A 19,855-nucleotide genomic window follows, 5' to 3' on the forward strand; every position below is an offset into this window, starting at 1 on the left:
TATGTAATGGTAGTTTGTGCATGTTTTCTTTGCCCTTATTTTCTTCATCAAGACTAAAACTCGCTCTTTTTGTGGGAAAAAGCTGAAATTTGAAAATTTTATCAATACAAAGTCATAGAAAAGCAGCAGAAAATTAGAACTATTATGACTTGCCGAAGGATAAAATGCACTTAGAGTAGCCACCAGAGCATTTGCTGGGATGCAAACAAACCTACTGCCCACTTCGGCATGCTCCTTCACCAGTTTTACAGAATTGTAACCATATTCACTTAAATTGTGTTACTTCTGATTTTGAACAGTAACCCTAAAAAAAAAAATCAAACTTAGAGGAGAACATTGTTTTCTGACAGAACCTGAATTTCCTGAGAGAATGAAGGCAGCATCACTGTTTGCCTTCTTCTACCACGGGTACAAATAAAGGTAAATTACTTCACTTCTTTACCTTCGATGTTTCTGTCACCATTACCCATATACAAGTTTATCATTAATATATCTAAAAATTACTGCTTGCCACAAAATCTCTGCCTAAATGCATTTAAGAAAGAGAAGAATATCTCTAGGTAACAAAACAAAACAAATGTGCATTAGATAAGCAATAACATTTATGGAAGAGAAATACACATATTGTGTATATGATAATTAACACTTGCAGGATGAAGTTAATAGCTGTAATCTCCTGACCTGTGCTATGTGGGAGGTACAACTGTCACATTGTCTCTTTACGGACTTTATTTCATATTCTACAAACGAGAATAAAACTCTCTTCCCATTGAACTGAATACAAAGCTCTATTGTGAGAAAGTTCATTGCATTGTGAGGAAGTTCAGATTTGTGCCCAGCGGAGAACAACCACACATACATATTCCATCTTTGTTATGAATTCAATTTCCAATGAAAGTGAGGGGGGGGAAGCAGAAACAACCACTGATGCATTAGCCTTTAAACAACCGACTCCACTGACACACAGATAAAAAGCATGGTTTGGACTCCTATTCTTCCCACTATCTTATACTACATACAGGTCGTAGCCATGAACCAGAAGCTTGCTTTACTTTGCTGGTCCCACAACGCCATTCGAAGAGCAAGCGATACCAAAGCGTATGAGTAGCAAAACTCAGTGACCACATTTCCAATCTACAGTGTTGGACACTAATCCAGTTAAATCCAGGATGTCCCGAGCCAGGCTTGAATCCAGCTTGGCCCGGACCCCCACATATCCACACCTGCCCACAACTGATCCATTCAGAAAGCTTTTTAAGAAGATTATCAGGGAAAAAAAAATGTCCTTAGCATGCTAAGACAACTGATCACAAAATAGCTTCCTAGGCAGAAAGCACATGAGTGGCAAGCATATTTTAAATTCTAAGTACCCTAGAAACCCCCAACTTTCAACTTCCATTAAAAACTATCTTTTTAAGGGAAATAAGCTCTGAAATAATCAACAAAAATTAGATCAGCCAGTATGGTTTCCTGTAACTTATTAAAAAGGATGTAACCCCCCAAGGTTTTATCCTCATTTCCATGATGTCATTCTTTTGGGTAAATAGATTCATACAGTGTTAATTAGCCTTGTGTTCATTCCCAGTAGCACAACCAGGGGAAAAAATCACATCATTTATAACCCTCAACTGTAGTCTGCTGAATAGATGTGAAGAGAAACAATCCCAGCCACCACTTTGTCTAAAAATTACTTTGGAAATATCGAGTATTTTAAAAGGAAAACATACTCCTATTTATTCAGGATCACAGCCTCTCGTTACCCATTTCTTTCATTATTGGATGGCACTCAGACAATTAAGACAGAATTCCCTAGATGGCTATGTTAAATACCAATCTTTTGGGTCTAGTAAATTAAAGCAAGAGAAAAGCAGATGTTAAAGACACCTATAAATACAGAACAAGGGGTTAGATTCTGTTCTTGAGAAAGAAAGAGACTGGAAATTATAAAGTACTAAACAGATTTTGGATGAAAACAAAGAACAGATTGGTTTTTCCTCTCCCTCCTTTCCTCTTTTTCTCCACAGTTAAGTCTGCGCTTTGTAACCTAAAGCCCATTTGCAGTTTGAGCATTTAATATTCATTGTGTCTCAGTGCAACTCAGTCCAGTGCAGTGAGTTGGGAAAAATGCATTGAGCCAGTGCAAGTCCATCAAATCTCCTGGACAGGCCTGTAATGGGGCTGGTGAGGAGCCGAAACTGTGCTTTATTATTGCATAATCCCAAGCAACTTTGCATATTTATCTCAAAAACGGCTCAAATTGGACTCTCAGGCATCAGTCACCTGATGTGGTGTTAAAGGGATGACTGCTCCAGGACCACCAAGAAATGTGCTGGAGTCAGCCAAGCTGATGTGCATATGAAGAATTTCTGACCCTGAAGTCATTCCAAAATACACATTACCTGTCAAATTCCACAATATTATTTTATTTTTTAGGTTCTCTAATTACATTGTGCCTTATTAGCAACAGTGAATGCTACTCCAAAAGAATCCAATTAAAAGAGCTTGATTGCAACTCAGTGTAATGTTTTGATCAAAAGCCATTCCTTGAGTGTTTCATCACTTTTTTTTTAAACTAAAAAAAATAGAAACAAACTTTTTTCTTTTGTAGGCAATGCAGAGAAACTCTAAGCATGCAAATTCAAAGGCTTTCTACCTAGTCATTCTTCTTGGTGCCAGTTCCTGTGTTTAAAGGCTTTCAGATTTAATTGAGTCAGCATCTTTATCAGACTCCACATACCTCAGCTTTATTCTGCACATTCATATTGCATATTCAGAGACAATTAAGCCACAATCATTGAACAACCTCCAAAATTAGCACTTATTCTTGTAAGCCTGCATCTTCTCCAGGACCTACAAGGAGCGTTGGTGTCTCCTGAAGTATCAGGAAGAGAAGGATGCCCAAAAAATTATTCCTGCTCTGCATGTCTATATGCTAGACACTGCTTCCTTGCAGGGATCATCATCAGCAATCTACACTAGCTGAGCTGCCAAAACCTGAACTGGCACAACGTACAGGAGCCAAACTGAGTGACTGAAGCCCTGAGATAACATTCAGGAACGGATTGCTCTGCTTGTTACAAATGGGATTTGTTTTGAGGGTGTACGTGCAAGGTGAGGATTAACTTGCATTGCTTTCGTGTTGACGCTGTTTGAGGAGACAAGAGAAAACAAAGAATACAAAGGAAAGCAGAAGGTGAGATGAGATCAACAAGAAGATGAAGGAGGCTGAGGACAGAGAGGAAACAATTGGAGACAATATTTTTGCATTACTGCAGCACCTCTAGACCTCCAAGCGGAGGAGGAAGGTCCTCACAAGGTGACTTTGCACAAACCCCCCACTCAAAATTTCCCTGATGTCAGTAGAATTAACAACTTGAAGGAAAAAGACAGATTTAGTCTCTTAATTAAAAAAAAAAAAAAAAAAAAAGCTTTTTGCAGCTTGTACTAGTGGACTTCATCTCTTTCATTCCAATACTAAAGCAGAGCTGAGCTCTTTGGAAACCTTGGCCAAACCTATGTTCAGTCTTCATTTTTATTTCCCATTTTTTTCATTGTATCAGTCAGAAATAAAGTTAGGTCAGAGAAGAACAGTGGCCGAAGCTCCACAGAACAACCTGAACACTGACTTCCAAGCCTCAAAGCCTGTTTAACCATAACGAGATGTTTCTTGACCCCAAATGTAAGATTATGACTCAGGGGGCTGCCCAAATAGTCCCAAGATGCCCTAATACCTCTCCAAACAACTTTCTGGCCATCTTTCCTACTTGGAAAAATAACCCACGGTTTCCAAGCCTGCAGGTAGGGCATTGCTCATCACATGCTGTCAGTAGTGCATCACCTAGGTACTGGTTTTTGATTACTGCAAACCATACTAATCAGATGGGCTGCAACAAACAGACATTTCCCTAAGAAAAATTTAGTGATCAAAAGCTGGAAATGGAAACTGGGCCTTCTGAGGCAGGCTGAAAAGAAATCTGAGGACGATTGACTTTGTAATCACCTGAAATGAAGAGAGACTGAGCCTGAAAGGCTTTTTCATTTTCCTGTTCAAAAAGAAAAAAGCAGAGCAGAGACTTGGGCGAGCAGTCAAAGGCACGAAGCTGCAGCCTGTTAGAAATAAGAGCAGAAATGAGGAGTTTTAATAATAAGAGCAGTTTTGGCAAACAGGAAAAGGATGACAAGAAGTTCCTCACAACGCATTGTACCTCAGTTTTTAAATGCAGTCCAGACCAAGGGGAGCTGCACAGTCCCTGACAGCCCAGGAGCCAAGACAAACTCCCTTCATCCTATTTTTATGTATCTGTTATTAGCCTCCAACAATCACTAACACTTACACTTCCTCAGTCTCACAGCTTGCCTTACCTGTGAGCAGAAAGATCTCAGCCACATATTCCTGCTCCCTTCCTTGGGGTTTCTAGTCCCAAACAGTTTTATCATCAGCTTTTCTCCTCAAACAACTCTGCCTGTAAGGTATTGTTCATCACATACTGCATCCCATCACCTGGCTGGAGACAGGGAGACCAGCCATTCATTGCACCTACCTCAAAGCAACACTGAACTAACCCAGATCAGGACAGTTTTCAGCCTTTCCTACCCTCATCCCCTTTAAAATGTGTTCTGCTCATAAGTATCAAACTCCATCAGGGCTTTAGCCTTGAAATTCTCTATGGGAGCTTCCCACTGTGTGAGGGTACAGCGTTAAATAAAAGGACCTTCTAATAATACTGCAATTTTAATAACTACCCACCGAACAATTCCATTAGTGGTGGGTATAAAACAGCACAGACAAACCAGAACACAAAACGTCTGTTCTGTGTGTATGAACTGACATGTGAAAGGCACAGCACTGAGTCTCCTGACTCCAAATAATGCCATTGCCACACTTCCAACAGTTGTAAAGAAGGCAAAGGGGCAGCAGGTTGAAAGCACACAGTTAGAAATATGGAAATCCCCTTTCCTAATTTTAGGATTTAATAAACTCCTGCAGCTCCTATTGATTTAGGTACCTCTGGAAATCAAAACATCTCTATTATATTCTCTCTTCACTCTACTTCCCTCCTAACCTCCCTCCTTTTCTACTCCCCCATAAATAACTAATCTCTTTTCTGCATTCATAAAGACTTAAAAAAAAAAAAAAAAAAAAAAAAAAAAAAAAAAAAAGCATGACAGCTTCTGGGACATTTCTGCTGGCAGTCCTGAAATGATGCATTGCTTTCATACATCATCAAAACAATAGCACATAAATGATGTATTACAGCCATGGATTACCCCAATGATAGTAGCCTGATGACAGAGTGCCACAGTGCTATTAGAGCAACGTTGGCAGGAACATTGCAGGCATGCCGTGAGAGTTGCACTTTGCTCAAAACAAGGATTAATTTCGTGATGTGGGAACAAGCTCAGAGGGGAAAAGGAACGTAGTTACACTACAACAAACAATTACTATACTTAACACAATAATGAGATTACAATGTCTGTGTTTTCTTGGAAAACACATCACCATCTCTCCATGCCTGGGTGCTAAACCAGAATACTGCTCATTCCCCAGTGACAACCATGTGAAGGTTATTGGCTTACATTTCACAGTCTGTTTTAAGAAAAATATCTGGAAGAAACTAGTATCTCATCTGTTGGTTTAAAGCTACAGAAGTCTTAGATTACTTGCATACATAGAGATAAAATGATAGCCTGATTCTTATCTCACTCATTTATTAGCTGTTACATTTGTCTAACTTTAATGCCTTAATCCATTTTTCCAGAATTACATCACTGTAATTAAGACTGCAATTAGTCCTGTCATTTATTACATTTATAACACTGAAATGGTGAATACTTGCTTATTTCTTTCAACCCATCTCCCACCTACATTCAACTGCTGCCATTTAAGTGTCAGCACTGTATTTTCACATTTTCACTTCAGAACCTCAGATCCCAACACAATTAAGAAATAGTATACAGTATGAACCAGCTGAGACACCTAGAAATATTAATAAAAATTGGACAGCTTCCATCTTTGTGAGCAAATCTTGTTTCCTTGTCGGTATGCTCAGCTAGAGCACAGTGAAACTTTCCATGTCAAGTATTTTCTCCACTCAAAAAATTCAAGGGAAGCAAGCAATACCATGCAACTGGCAACACCACGTTTTTCAAATTCAAACTGATTTTGTAAATCACTCATGTCAAATAAACTGAAAAAAATAATAAAAGAAAAAGTCAAAGTGATTGTCTTTGATATTCCTAGATTTTACTTTTCAAAAAAAAAAATCTTCTTTCCAATTTTTGTAAAGACAATGCAAACACTCACAACCTTACAGTTCAATTTCACTTGGGTGAAAAAAGTACTTTATTACACAGAAAACATTCATGCAACTCAGCAGTAAATATCCCATGCCCTCAAGTGCCACTCTGAACTCAACATGGAGCCACTATAGAAATGAAATAAAAAATTTTAGAAGTCTAACGTAGATTTCCCATTCTTGCACAAAAGACTACCCTCTTCTTATTAGTGTCTGATGGTTGTTGCAGAGGAAAGGAATATTCAATAACTTCAGCGTAACATCTGACCTGCCGCTGTGAACATGCTTAGTGTTCCAGCACTAAATTGCAACAGCACTGAATATCTAAAACTAACTTCATTCTTCTGCTTCCAGCTGTAATGATGTATTTATTCTCTCCCAGCTCAAAGGCACTCTCGTTGCACAGCCCTTATCTGGTTTCTGTCCTCCTGTTTTCTTCCTGTTGCAATATCGATTCAGCTCCTGCCCACCCAACTCCCCTGGTTTTCTTTGGTGCTTTTCTTTATGGCAGCCCCTAATACCATACTCTCTACTTTCCTGTGAAACGTGTAATTTACTGGGCTCTACTGTCAGCTTTTAAAACACATGAAGATCAGAGTTCACCAAGCGAGCTTTTCTGCAAAAAGTGCTCTGGGGGAGGCACAGGACACGTATCGTCAGGAATGGTTCAAGCAGTCTATGACTATGATGAAGAGAGAATAAAATGCCAAGACAATATAGTTAGAGAGCAAAGTAATGGTTAGAAGAAAGACTTGCTGACTTCTGCTCACAGTTTCTTCCCTGAAAAAAAAAAAGAAAAAAGAAAAAAAAAAGTTGTAACACATAGGGGAGGAATGAATAAGGAAGCCAGTAATTTTGGTCACCATTTCAAGCTCTGAGAAGTGTTGTTGTGCAAAATAAGAAGCAGAGTGGCTGAGAATGTGGACCCAGCCTTTGCCAAGCTCTGGAGAAGGTGCAAATTAATGAGCAGCTCTGAGTCTCACACGTACCTTCATGTCCTCACTATGCCAAGCCATGGACTTCATGTAAAGCAGCTCTTGACCCTCTTCAAGTCAATGGACCTCTGTTAGAATTATGCCACAAGAATAAATGATCCTAGAAACTAGGAAGATGAGAGGGGAAGCTGAAGACTAAGGCACTAATTATTAAATTTAGAAAAAAGGATTATTTATCTAAAGAACCACCAGCAGGTAACCTGTAGGTCTGGGTCCATCCTTTTAAGACTCCCGTTTGGAATTTGCTCAAAACGTCTCATCAGGGGGCTTCACTATTATTTGAGATCATGACCCCAAGCCTTAAAACCACTGCAAGTTTTCTCCAGACCTTTCATGAGCTTTAGAAAGGCACAAGCTGCAACCTCCGGGGTTCAGGGGATCTCAGTGCTTTGTGTATTTTCTCACTGGCTTGCTAATGAATATACCTTCTGAAGGCAAGTACTGTGACAGGAGTGTTTCTGCTCACTCTCCAGATGACAGAGATCACCTATTTTTACTTCGGCAGGCTTTTCACTGCTAGGCTAAGCGATGTCCAGTTGTCAGACTCAAAGCTATGAATGACTGAGATATTGTACAGTCCTTAAAAAGCTGCAGGAACATCATCTGGACTTTCCCAATTAAAGTGCAACAAAACCCCTCTGTGAGAACAGTGAATTTAATCTAACCTAATGAACAATTTGTCCCATCTCAGCTACCTGACTACCTTAAAACATTGCATTTTCCAGCTATACTTTGGCCAAGAGAGATTAGAGATGCACAGAGTAACTGGAGGATTGCTCAGACCTGTAATACGGACTTGGAATCTGTCATCTTGCTGCTGGTCGAAGTATTAATGATGGTGTTAAACTGATCTTTTTCCACTTGCTGCAGGGCATGCCTGACTTTTTTTTTTTTTTTTTTTTTTTTTTTTTTTTTTTTTATGCATAGCTAAGAATAGCGGTACTAATTTCCAGAGAATAAAGCCATGACAGAAATGTATTTGTGAGCCTGTTACAGCTCTTCAGCTGCTCTCAGATATCTTCATTTGAACTTCTGGATTTTTCTGATAAACAGGTTGCTCAGATAAAAACTAATTCTTGACATTTAAAAAGCCAAGATGAAATTCTCAGCATTGCATGTAGGTTTCAGATTTTAAAACAGAAAAAAGGGATTTAATTCCACTGTGCAATGCCGAGTTTCACATCAAGAGTTCCTTCCTCCAAGTAATCTCAAATCATTTTACAAGCTTTAATAAAGGCACAATGCTAAAGAGATTTCTTCTACTCTAATGATTTTTAAATCCATTTTTATACAAAACACATTCAATTTGGTAACCTATTTTTTTTTCTCCTTGCCCCTCTCCCCTCCTTTATAAACTTCCATTAAAAGCTATTATTCCATTTGCCTATTTTTTTTTTGTATGCTTTCAAAGGTCTTTTCCATTTGGAGAAATTCATTTTCAAAAGAAAACAGTGAAATTACTCCTGTTTAAATGTTATCAAAAACAGAATCTATAAAGTAACTAGGCAGCAATTTTATATCAGATCTCAAATGTGATTAAAACTTAAAATTTTGAATGAGTGGCTGAGTGTTGAGCACCCAGGCCCTACGTCTGTTTTCCTCATGCTTATCTAGAATTGCGAAGGCAACACTGCTTCTTCCACATACAGCCCAGTTTTGCTCATTTTAAGAAACTGCAATATCTGGGACAGGTACAGCCTCAATCTCATTTTCTACTATTTCTTGCATGGTAAACCTGCTTTGCTTTAGGTATCTGCGTATGTATTAGTTAATGAGCTGGTTTTGTATCTCAGAAACACCGTCTTTTCCATTTAACAAATAGCACATCCTGTTGTTTCCTAGGAGCCCCCAGCATACCTCTACTTCACACCTTTTGGTAGCAGTTTCTTAGCATAATATAGGTCATCTGCAGCGCAATGTAACTTATCTGCACTGGCACTGTCTATGCAGAAGACTCAGGGTGAAAATCACACTGCATTATTTATGTCATGCCTGGGGTGAACAAAACTCTGCATTATTGCCTTTAGCAACACCTGTTTAAAGGGCACCTTAATGGAGGCCATCACTCCAAGGGCTTTCGGTCCTTTGGATTGTGTTTGGTAACTGTAGATGAATGCTAACTAGGTGACTAGTCACCTAGTAACTCCTTGGTGACTTGACCATGACTTCCACGGCACAGAAGAGGATCGCCAATGACTTTAGGAAATATTATGCTAGGAAATGCTATATAATAAATGGATATTAAAACAACAGAGAATTGGGAAGCTTCTGGATTTAAGCAGTAGTATGCTATATTTAAACCTAGCATTAACCTATATTTAACCCAGCATTAACCTGTAGTTGCTAGAGTGGTCATGGAAAAGAGGAATTCAACTCTAAATCTTAATTCCACTACGTATATGAGAGATGTTTATCGCCAAGGGTTGAGAAAAAGCTGAGGTTGAGAAGAACAAAAGAAGAAGAAGAACAATAGAAGAACAGCACCACACACCCAATTCTATGTCTGAAGTCAAGGTGACAATAAATTAAAGACACAAACAAGTAAACATGGAAGTTTTTACAGAATTAAGACCAATGTTAGAATTACTTTGCATATGAATTCATGTGGAAAGAAAATTGGCTCAGCCCTCTCTGCAGAACTGATAAAATCAGGGGCCAAAGCCCAAATGGAACAAGCCAGGAGGCAACGCAGATCTCTCAAGTCTCAGAGCAATTCTGCAATGTAAAAAATTATAATAATAAAATAAAAAATTCACTTCTTCATGGGCTTGCATGACCAGCACTAAAGTACACAACACATAAAGCAACCCAAAACCCACCAGCTCCTGCCAGTTCGACTCCTTGATCAATCAGAAAAGCCAGGAGGATACTGGAGTCCAGTTGTGACTGCGAGTCAGCATGAACTGCATCTCTTCATTAAGTCTAAACATGTCGAGGCGATTGTAAAACAAGCTACTGCTAGCAGTCAAGAGGTTAGGAGGTTTTGGGTTTTGGTTTTAATTGCATGCATATTTTTTCAGAGAAAATCAGCAAAGCGTGCACTTAGGAAGCCAGCCAACATTCTGTTGCCATACTTATCTGCTGCGTTCAGATCGTTAAAAAGATCATGCAGATGTATTAGGTGCTGGAAACTCCTGTTCTTAAAAACATGGGCTAGAAGCCAAGAAATTAACCCAGAATTCAAGCCCAGTGCCTATTCCCAGGTCTGCAAGGAGTCTACTACCTGTGTCCATTCAAAAGGAGAAATGACCTATGACAAGCTACAAGAAAATTCTAGATAGCTTCTTTTTAATTCTAGATAACTTCTTTTTAATGACCAGTGGAGATTTCATACAGAGTCTGGAGTAATGGCAAGGATATCACCTGAAATTACATTAAGGAAAAGGAAAACCGTTGTAGTTCATCAATTTTCTTCCTTTGTGTTTTTCTGACAAACACTGAAATAAATCCAGCTTGCTAAAGCTTTAGAATCACTATATGTAATAAATAGGGCATATTAATAAGTTTGCTAACTGTTGTTGCATAGAAACCACTGGATGCTATTTATATTGAGGTACTATGGAAACAACAGTATCTGGTTTTGCTTTTTCCCTACTAGTAAACCCAGTAATTATGTATATTTGCAATTCAGGTACTTCGTCTATACCAGGCTGCTCGGATTCAACAATTTTAAGCTTCCTCCTTCTCCTTTTTAAGCTTTCAAAGCATTTTCAGAGGCTCCCTTCAGCCTACATGAAGTGATTTTTTCCTGCAGTTTCCTTCCTGGGCACATGATATCACATTTGAGTGTATTAAACACGCTGTTTTGGAAGGGTCTGGGTGAGGCAGAGGAAAGCTGGCACCCCAGCGTCCCAGTCTGAGGACAATTGGGTGCCACATTAGTCACAGGGCAGCAAAGCAATGCCCTAACCGCCTCCTCCAGTCCAGTCAAAATAAGAAAAAGTGCCTAGCACCTTGCAGGAAGAAACTTTAATATAGGAGATAACAACTGCACCCAGGATGGTTGAGGCAGTCAACTGAAAAGAATCGTTTGACCTGGACATCTAAATCAGCCTGTCACACCGCGTGGTGCTGGAAATAGGACTGTGCGTTTGGGCAACTTCTGTTCATCACTCTCCAAACATCTGCGACCTGAACGTTTCAGGTCAAAGAAATGAAAGACAAAGTGGTTCAGCATCAGAAAAACAAGTTCAAGAGGGCAAGGCAAAGATGCAGCGCTCAGCAACTCCAGCTTCACACTGCAGTGGTTGTTTTTTGAGGATGCCACTTCAACTGGCAGAAGGAGCTTTGTGAACGATCATTCCAAGTCAGGCAGATGTCCTGCATGGAGCACGGGATGTCCAGCTACCACATTTAGCTCAAGTGGGCCCAAAGTACTATAGTAGTGTAGTACTCCCTATTGCTGCTAAGAGCTTGCAAAAGTGCTGAAATTCGGTTTGCAATTAAAACCAAGCATGAGCAAAAAAGGAAAAAACAGTCCCAATAGTCACTTTCCTTATTTCCTCAATCATAGCAACACCGCGAGGCACTTAACTGTTAAAGCTGTTTTTCTGACTGGTCTTGAATAATAATTTTACCCCCTGCTTGGTAGTTTATGTGTATGTATGGCTACTCTGCTCTCAGACCAAAGCAGAACCCTGATTTTTCTGATAAACAAAAATATTTGGCGAAGCTGAGTTGTGTTTTTCCTTTTTTTTGAGGCCACCTGTGATTTAGCTGTATTCCTGGAATAGAAGGCTGTCCATCTCCTTTAATACAAGGGAAGAAAACCACAAAAATCACAGTGCAGCTTTATTCTAGCTTAGCTGTAGCGATTCCTCACTGCTGCTATGATTCCTTCTTTATTTGTTTCGAAAATTTCCTTAAAAAAAAAAAAAAAATTCTATTGGATTTAAAGGAGCAAGCATCACAAAGCACATGTAGGTAAACCAGCCCTTAACATGCTCTGCTGCCCCAAGATACACGGCAAGACAAATTTCAGCAAAGCGACGTCATTACAGCAACCTCAAAATAAAATACCATCACCTGTAACACAAAACTCTTCCTCCTTTTTACAAGCCAAGCTGCAATCAATGCTTTCACACTAGGCAGAGCTGTCTCACCTTTACTTTGTGCTTCCTTTCTGCCTCTATACATCCCTTATCTTTTGTTTTATAAATGGACCGTAAGTTTCGAAGACTAGAAGTTTCATAGCTTTATTTTCGTAGTGCCTAACCCAGAAAAAAGAGCTCCTGGATACTGCAGTCAAAGCATGCACCACTTCTAACCAGTACGTGAGCTGGAAAGCTCTGGCAATGTTCATCACCAGGCAGAATGGGGCAGCTTCAAGGCACCAAAGGGCACCAGGCCACACAGGTACAGAAAACAGGATTTAGGCCCCAATGAAAGAAGATTTGATCAACCTGAATTACCTTACGCTTCACATGAACAGGGTCACGAAACCACACATCAGTTGATGCTCAGTAAGGTATTATTACCCTACAGTTTTGGGGTCAAGTGTCTGTGCTTTGAGACTGAAAGGTATTAGAGTCCCCTTCCACCATGCCAAGTTGCCAAATGCCATTCCCTATCAGATTCCAGTGCTAAACTTGGGCAAAATGGGTGCAGAACTTACTGTATGCTATTCTTCACTCTAGGACATTGCCAAGTTGAGCAGTACTGAGTAAGTAAGGCTGGCAAATCAAACCAGACCTCTCCACTCCAAAGACACTTCCCATAAAGCAAGGAAGTTTGTTGTGTTCCCCAAACCTTGCTGACATCTTTTTTTCCTCCCAAGTAAAAAGATCTTTGTTCTGATGCTCTCTCCAGGGAAAATGTGATGGTAAAGCTACACAAATGTTCCAACCCGGTGAAGCTGTAATAATAATAAACTGGGAATTATGTCCTGCTTGAATGATGGCAGGCTTGGATGTTGCAAGCAGCCTGCCTGCTCCCTCTGGAGATGCTATGCACAACAAAAGTGCATGGCTTTGGAAGGGGCACAAGCAGCAGATCTCATTCCAGGCACCATGTTGTGTTAGAGAGGTAAGCCTAGTTGTTAGCATCCTCTTTCCTACAGGGTAAGCTTAATTAAAATGTAAAATGTCAAAAGGCAGGATGAAATATGATATCCCCGTGGGCACTCAGAGTGAATTAAGCCTATCAGCAAGTGAAGAGCAGGCAGCAACCTTCCATTTGGAGAAAAGATTACAACTATTAAGTAGAAAGCAAAGGGACTACAGTGTTTGCTGAGCCTTGTATTTGACTGCACTTGTCAGCCTTCACTAGCAATTGCACATGAGACAGCCCAACCTTATTTCTCTGCTCTGTACGTGGAATATACATGTCTGGCAGCTGTGCGTATCATACTGCTCCCAAATTCTCTTTGTTCTGTGATGATTTAGTTATGCAGTGCTTTGATTCCACCCGACAAGCCAGCCTCAACTCTCAAGGATTTTGTTGTTTGAGAGAGAAAAATATCACTTACTGATATCGGTTACTCACACTGAAAATGAAATGCAATTAATATAATGGCATGGGGGCCGTGCAGTCCCAGTAAAGGAAAACACTTCTCACTTTGTGAGCTCCAGTCAGACCCTTCATTGTACTTGCTGAAATTAAACAAGCCACAGAGCCTCCATTCTTTGTCTGCGCTTTTTCTCAGAAAGGATGTGTACACAAACACAACAGAAGTCCACAACACTAATGTATGGTTTGAAGAACTGTGCTTCTGCCCTCCAGACTGACAGCAAGAGCCTTTACTGGAAGTATCAAGCTCTAAAACCTGCTAGCTTTTAGCTTTATGTTTTAAATTGTCACATCAGAGCATAGTTTCTGCTTGGAGAATTATGGGTGTCTTAAGTTATTGGTACTTCTGAGCTCTGAAGAAAGCTAGTTTGAAAATTGTGCAGATCCTCATGGTCTCTATGCTGCATGGAGCATGAATATAGCTAAGGCAATGTCAAACCCTAATTGATGTTAACTTGCATTCCCATTGCAGGTGACGGATGCTCACAGAAAACAACCTTATTCCCTTTAGTGTTCTGCTGACCTTCTTCATCAAACACATGCAAAGACAGGAGTGGAAGATATGCCCTGCTTCAGAGCAGCTTTTCAGTTTGCCCATCTGTCCAGAAAACTCATATGTCTACAAGGCAGACTTTTCATCTTTAAAAGAAAATAATGAGAAAAAAAAAAAGTAGAAAGATACCATACACATGGTAAGAAATGCAGAGGGATGGTGTAACACCTCCTCCATGATTGCTCAGAACAGTGAACGACCACTACATACCACTGGAGAAAAAGCACAAATTAATCCTGAAGAATAATCCCAGTTCAGTCAATAGACTGATTTTAATGGATTAGTTTAGTACATCATTTCTGTAAGTATACTACTTGATTCTTCTTTTATATATAGCATTCCAGTTATTCCAATTATTTATGCCTGGGAGAAGGCCACCAAATCAAACAAGTGACATGGCTGGATGGTGAAAGGATAATCAAGCCCTCTGCAACGTCCCATTTCTTCCTGCAAAATCCTAAAGGGAATGTGTATGAGTCTCAAATAGCACAGACAAACATTGTGATGAGTTGTACATTGTGTCATTGAACTATTTAGTAAACTCTTCACTGATAACCTGTGACGTAACTATTTTCCAAACAATATATCATTAACCTATGAATATATTACACAGAAAAATTAAATACTACTTTACATCTCCTTAATGGCATTCACCAGAACTGTGTTCAAAAGTCTTTGTAGTCTAAACATAGCCAGAGTAATGCTATCGTAATTGTTGTGATTTGGAGGAAAGCAGACAAATGAGAGACTCAAAACCTGTACCCGTACTTGAAACTACAGAGGGAATTTCAAACACACAGAATGCAATTACCCAGCTGTGACACTGGGAGCTTCCCAGCCATGTTTGTTTTCATATTTTGTACGATGAAAATCTAAGAAAAGGGCCTTCATCCAGATCCAGTTCGCTTGGACTAGTGGCAATGTAATTTGTTCCACGGTTGCCATGACACAACAGAGCTGTTAACACCTGAATTCTAATCACTGCCAGCCTGAACTGAATTCACGTTTCTAATATCCCATCAGCAACCCACAAGCACCTCTACAGAGAATAATTGATACTGCTTAACATTAAAAAGGAAAAAAAAAAATCAAATTACTGTTTATTACCGTCTAATTCTATGAGAAAAATATGTAAAGATAGCTCCATCTGACATCCATTTTATTAATCAGACTATTTTTAGAAGATAAACCAGTCAAGAGAACAGCAGGAGTTTAATAAAGTATACATTAGTAGAACGATTATGGAGTAGTTGCAACAGACTGTTCCCTCTGATAGCGAGCAGTAGGAAACATTGGTTGGAACGCGATGCGGTATTAAAGTGAATAATAAATTTCATGGCGAGTTAGCCTCTAAGTTATATTCTGCAAAGCAGGTTTTGAAAAAGTCAGAGAATGCCTGATATATTTCAATAGCGTATTTACCAGTGAGGGATCACAAAGTCAATGGCTTTATAATCATATCTTCCTCTGATACAAAAAAAATAATATCTGTACTTAGCAGAGAGGGATACAGTTGGATTTTATATCTCAGTCAAGTGAAGCCAGAGTCAGACACCGAGCCTCTAGATCCAGACTCCCGGCTTCCTGCATGAGCCACTCCTATTCTATACACGTATGCTTCAAATGCCCCAGATGAAGGCATTTCAAGAGAATAAAAATACAAAAATACCATGCATTTTCTTTAATGGCGAAGTATATCATTACATACTGACGTCTGAAATACCATTTCTGTATAATAGTATATTTTTACCTTCCCAAGTTCTAGTAGTCTTCAAACCTGTAGCAATGCTGAATGGGAGACATCCTAGACCTTATGTTCTAGAAAACACCCATGGAAAGCAAGATGCTTTCACCCTCCAACTTAGCAGCCAGGCTCAGGTTGAAAGTTTTACTAAATTTGGTGTTAATCCAGAAGCCTCTAAAGGTAATAGGTATCTTTTCATCAACATTAGCCAGTGCTGTCCTTATCAACTCAAGTGCTAACACGGGTACACAATGATGAAGAGATGAAACAAAAAGGAGCTGTTCAGCTAGGACATCTCACTTTATTCCCTTTTGTCTGTATATTTTTGGTAACTACTCACTATGATTATTGAGGCTCTTATTGAGGCTCATAAAAATAAATTTTATATAGTAACATGTTGACTGCTATGTTTTGTTTCAAAGTAACCTACAGGTACTGTATTTCCCCCCTGCAATATTAGTCCATTGCAGTAATAAAGTTGTCACACGCAGTATGTGATAGACCATTTTGCATTGCTGTAATGGCCTTTTTTGTATTATAACAGTTTGAAACTTTGTCATCTTCATAAATGTGATCAATGGCAATAATAAAGTTGCTAGACAGCTTATTTTTTCCCCTGCAACCCTAACAGTTGCCTTACTGTTGGTGGTAGCTCTCCTTGATTCTTTTCTCCTACTATTTTGCTATTTGTTTGTTGAACTTCATGTGAACAAAAACCACATTGGTTTTCTGCAGCAAACCATCCAGTTAGTGCAGGTGCTGAGGGCTGCATCTCCCATGATTACAGTGCAGCTTCTCATATGGTGCAAAGTAGCTGAGTTTCACTGGCCTTCTGCCTGCAAAATACTTGGATATATTGCTCAAGATGAGCTTCAGTGAGAATTAAATATATACTTGTATTCCTTGCTGATCAGGTGTATAAGGTTTCCTTTAAACATTTATGTTTCGAGCTTCCATGTGCTATGTTTGTCCTGTGCATGTTTGCACAGCATGAAATACACAGCTTGGAAGTCTCGTGCCCCCGAGTCCCACACAAACCAAAACATCTGATGCACACATACTAGGCAGGCAAAAAATGAGATCCTCAGCAGCAGAAAACTCCCCCAAAAAGGAGCTGTATCGGTGCATACTCACCAGGATGGGGACCACACAGCTAAATAAAGCCATCATTTCAGTGTGCATAACTGGGCAGCTTGAGTCTTTCTGCTAGAGGAAGTGTCAGCAACCAGACAGTTTTGCAGACAGTTGGAAAAAGTAAGGTTTGGGCAGAGAAATCCTTCTCCATTTGAAGCAAACAGCAAAATTGAATCTGAACATGTATGACTAATTAGGTTAATCAACACAGCTATTGCTAAACCTCAGGGCTCTCAAAGTTAAAAAAAAAAAAAAAAAAGTATTGCAGACTCTAGCAATAATGTATTTGTTAAAATAAGCTTAATACAGCATGGGGGGCAGTGGACAAATACTTACAGCCTCGGGCATTACTTTACCTACCATTTTCTTAATGCCTGACTATAAACTACATGGTTTGAGGGATGGGAAATGCATAAACATTACCACCGACACGCAGGTTTCTAATCTACGAGGCTCCTGCACACGTGTTTTGCTTTGAGGAATGCCATTAATTTCAGCCAGCCCTTAGATAAAGCCAATCCACAAGTGCTTTGGGCCCCAGCTCTGCAAGAGTGCTGCCCCAGGGAGGCAATACTTGGCAGTGGAGTCATGCAGCATAACACGGCGAGCAGCTGGACCTCGTGGATCCATCGGCTTGCTGTGCCCACCATTTCCAGGTACTGAGGTAGTGCCACGGACTGCTGCAGAGCTGCACCGACAGGGCTATCAGCCTCGCCAGCGTGTTAACCCAAACCTATGGATATATAATTTCCCAGCTGCGTGACCCTTGCTGATGAGGGAGCATGCATCTCCAGGCTGGTTGGCAATGAAAGCAGCGGTAGGAGCTCAGCACGTCAGCCTCCACCTTCCCAACACAGCTTCAGCTGATCTATTGCCATTATAAATCTCTCCTGCTCCTTTAGCTGTACAAAATTTCGTTTACTGTATCCTCACCGCAACCTCTTTTTCCCTGCTCCATTTTCCCCCCTAAGGCATCGAAAGCTCAGCTGAAAGATGATCCCGTTCTCAAATGCAACCTACCTTTACTCCCCTTTTATTCATTTATTTTTAAATCCGTGTTTCCTTTCTCTCCTCCCTCATTATTATACTTTCACAATGGATCCGGAACCAAACTATATTCACTCTACATACCCAGCTCATCCTGATTAGTGAGGCAGCTCCTCAGCACTAAGCACCAGAGCACATCAGCAGAGAAAGGTAGTGGCTTCTTTGGGGAATGGCTATTATTAGAAAGGATTTGTTGCAGTTTCCATTACGACTCTGTGCTTTATACAGAGATGACTGAAATGCAGCCCATGGGTTTAGCAAGATTTATGCACTGTGAGCTTTCCTCAGGTTTCTTTGTGCCTCAACTCACCGCCCAGTCTTACCTCCTCTCTTCTTCCAAACGGCACCACTGCCAAATGGATATTCTTAAACACACCGAATTGTGCCCAGACTTGCCTCAAAATAAGTGAGTCTGTGAGACTCCACTGCAGCTCCCATCAGAAAAGGGCTGAAGCAGGACATCATTGAACCATCCCAGTGACAAGAGATCAAACAGAAAAAGTCCAGGATAATTTTCTTCTCCTCTGAGAAGAACCAACATGACACATTAGAAATAAGACCAGAAAACCTGCTGATAAATAAATACAAAGCAAGATGCATGCAAGTTTTTGAAAGGTTAGGGAATACAATACCCTTCTCCAGAGCAGAAATGGGGGCTTTTCTCTTTTGAGTAATTTTGAAACAATTTTACCTTCACGTGGAGATTTTGTAAGAGATTAGAAGATTTCAGAGTTGTAAAAGGATGGATTGGTGTTTCACAGAAACAAAATTTGACTTAAAAATCAAAATATATTCCAAGAAAACCAGACAAACCTTCACCCAGCTGCTAAATCTGTTCTCCCACAATTTACAGAAACTGAATTTTATTTGAAGCTGTGGATCCCAATAAATCCATAAAACTTGGAGAGATGTCCAAATTACAACAGAAAAATGAACATGACAGAAGAAGTCTCGTGTTGGGGAATAAAAAAGAATAAAGCAAAAAGGAAACTATGGCAGAAGGGAAAGTGGTGCAGTGACAGCGTGATGGATGAGCAAAAAAAAACCCTTGCAGTGATCGCTTTGATAATAAGAAATTTCTGAGTGCTGGGCACCAAGAGAAGGCAATGTTAATTTAAGACAGAGCATAACCTTGCAGAATGCAGGCTGACGGCAGTGACTTAAGTGACAGCTCTGCGGACTATGGCTGTCATTGCACTGACACCATGAAATATAGGTAACGGCAGAGCATCTTGATCTACGGTAGGGCCGCTAGGTGCTGTTGGGCTGAAATTAGACCCTGATAAGGAAAAAAAAAGCATGAGGTTCACACCTGGAGAAAGTCAACTGTTGCTGTTATTTTTATATTTTTTTAATGCAGCTGTAATTGGGATCGTGCTGCTCAAACATGTATCAATCTTACACACAGAGCTGCATGAAGAAGAGATGACATGTTACAAGATGATTGAATTTAATACATCTTGTGCGTACTTATTTTTATTTACCTCAAAGACCTTTCCTGCCATGAGGACTTCCAAAACTGCATAGCTAGATTAAAATCAAAAGAAAAGTTCGTATGCAAGTTGTTGCCAGGTAGAGG

This window comes from Netta rufina, assembly GCF_964035555.1.
Source record: "Netta rufina genome assembly, chromosome: 27".
Lineage (NCBI taxonomy): Eukaryota > Metazoa > Chordata > Aves > Anseriformes > Anatidae > Netta > Netta rufina.